Here is a 2,809-nt window from a genome sequence, read left to right on the forward strand (position 1 = left end):
GTGGTGAGGAGCAAGGGCAGCCTCCATTCTCCTCACCCCTCAGCATGGACTGCTCTGCTGCTTTCACCTCCCTTTTGCTTTGATCTTGCCCTCTCCCCTAACTGTTCCTGCCAGGTGAAATTCACCAGGAGGCTGGCTATGGGGCATTTGCTCCCTATTTTGAAAGCTTTGCTGGCTCTCTGCATAGGGGAGAAACCCTACTGATACATATCTCAGCCATATCAGGTTAGAGATAAGACATGAGAGTTTAAGGTTGAAAGTGCATATCTGTGACTTGGAGCGTTAAAGACCTGACAAGAACACCGGAATTATACAAAACCAGTATATAAAACTAGGATGTTCAAAATCCAGGTGACAAAAAACTTACAAAACCTTTGTAGTTCTGTTGTAAACACCCCTCCCTGCCCCATAAGCCCTTTAAAAAGTCCAGAAGTCTAACGAAAGTTATCATCCCCAAACCTGGCACCATTTAAGAGGAAAATCAGAATTCAGGTTGGCAGAATGCCTGAGAATTGAGACCCTGAAAACATCAGAAACTCCAAGACTACCTTATTCCTCCCTACCATTTTATATCTAATCAGTGAGCACAAACTCTAGAACACCATACTCTGAGGTACAGTGGCTGTGCTGACTAGCCATACACTGTCCACAGAAAAAGGTGTGCTTTACTACTCTCTGATTAACCAAGTAGCTTTCTGACTTCAGAGGGAGTTCCCCCCACTTTTACTGGGCTTGCATGTAGCCCTTATAAAACAATTCACAGCCTCATTTATTAATGCAATCACTTTCTCACGTATTTCTCTCTTCACAATACACTTTAATCCCTTTTTATTCTCTATATCCTCCTTAGTTTATAGTATTCTTTTTGCTCTTTTGTGTCTCATCTTCCTGCAAGCACTGACTAACTATACCATATACCAATTTTGTTTCTAAGGCCCCAGTCCTTTAAACGTTTGTGCGCATGCATAACTTTCCTCATGTGAGTAATGCATAAGTGTTTGCCGAACCAGGCCATAATTTTCTATTTCCAGCATAAGATTTTGATTTAACCTTCAGGTGTCTGTGTAGTCCCTTGAGAAGCCATTTTGGCAACTACTTGTTCCTTCCTCATGCTCCTATGGAGGAAATTAATTTTGCTTTTCCTTAATGATTGTCTTTTAGGATTCTCTCACCTTATTTCACACTGTGGGTTTTTAATATTCCCGTCTATTACTACATCATAATTGCATTTGATCCTTGCATTGTTTCAGTCTGTGAGCCTGCATCTGATTTTGATGAATTCATGTAGCTAGTGGTGAATGGTAGCAGATTTCCCTACTATTCTCATTATATCAATTTCTATTAGTAAGTAGATTTAGGATTAGTAGGTAGATTCGGATCTAGAAGATCTTGTTAGTCTTTCTACTTTTCAGGTTCTACATAAGCTCTTTGCATGTCTGTCTGTCTGTATTTGTTACTTAACAGACATCTGTGGTGCTAGTCTCTCATGACTGTGTGGTTTCCTGTTATCTTACTAATTTTTGCCGTGTGTGTAAGTGCTTTTAAAGATATATTGGTCCTGATTCTCATTTAAACTTAGGCCCCTTTTCCAGGGCTCTGGCAGTGCACAGGGGCTTTATTTACACTGGGTGTAAGGCCCATTTATGCTCTTAGAGTGGCACAGAAGTCCCTGAGTGTAAATGTGAATCAGGTCACTTGCGGATGCTTGTGCACATCATCACACACAAGAAGCACAAGAGATGACTAAAAAGCATTTGGAAATCTCATGAATATAAATCATGTGTCGTGATGGAGGGCTAGCTGGACTGTGAGAGTAGCAGAAGGAATGGCGGTGAGGATGTGTTTGAGTGTAATATAGATGTGTGAGACAGGCTATGTTAGATGTGGGGTAGTAACATTCAGACTAGCAAGTGCAGGCTGGTTCAGACTCATGGTCCACCTAATTCAGTATGCTGTTTCTGTCAGGGACCAGCACTGCATGCTTCAGAGAAAGGTGTAAAAACACTCCTCCTCCCATCGGGTAGGTCTCATCCAGATCTCTGGGGTTTAGAAATGGGTTTTCCTCATGAAGCACGAGGTTTAATCTCTCTTCCAAACTGGATTAGGTTTGATTAGGATAACGGGGGTTGTTATTTTGGTGGAGAATCTCACCTCGATGACAAGGGGTTTGCCCGTGTAGCTAGTGGAGAGGCAGAGGAGACCTGGGGAAGAGTCGAGGGCATAATTTACACCAGTTCCCCAGGGAAAGCGCTGTGCCACGGAAACGAGTGTGTGGCTGGCATGGGAAGTGGGTGAAGCCCAGTGGGGCTGGGCCTAGCCTGGCCGCCTAGCCGTGGCGGAAGGGGGCTATGCTACCCCCATGGTACAATCAGAGCAAGCCGTGGGGCGGCAAGGGGTGGGTGAGGACACGGGTGTGGGGCGGGCGCTGGGCAGCCGCCCTGAGGCGTGAGGGACGGGGAGGCCATGGCATTCAGCGCCTGGCCCCCCCTGGGGACGGGCAAGGGCTGGGGCCTTGCTCCCTCTTCCCTCTCAGAGCTTGTCCCCTCAGCCTCCGTGCCCGCTTCCACCCCCCCCCCGTGTGGACACGCTGACTCCGGAGCCAGGGGCGCTTCGCTTGGCCTGAGCACCCCGAGCCGCCGTGGGGCCGGGCCCTGCTGCAGCGGGCTCACCCCGGCCTGACTCCGCCGCCACCGCCCGAGCCGCGGGGTTGGGCTGAGGCGGGGCCGCGTCCCCGCGGGCTGCCGGGGCCGGCCCGCCCCCTCGGGCCGGCGAGTTTCGGTTCTAGGCGGGAGCCGGCGGCGGCGCGGCC

This window comes from Emydura macquarii, unplaced genomic scaffold (assembly GCF_026122565.2).
Source record: "Emydura macquarii macquarii isolate MOO-44397 ecotype Brisbane River unplaced genomic scaffold, CSIRO-AGI_Emac_v2 contig_1451, whole genome shotgun sequence".
Taxonomy (NCBI): Eukaryota; Metazoa; Chordata; order Testudines; family Chelidae; genus Emydura; species Emydura macquarii.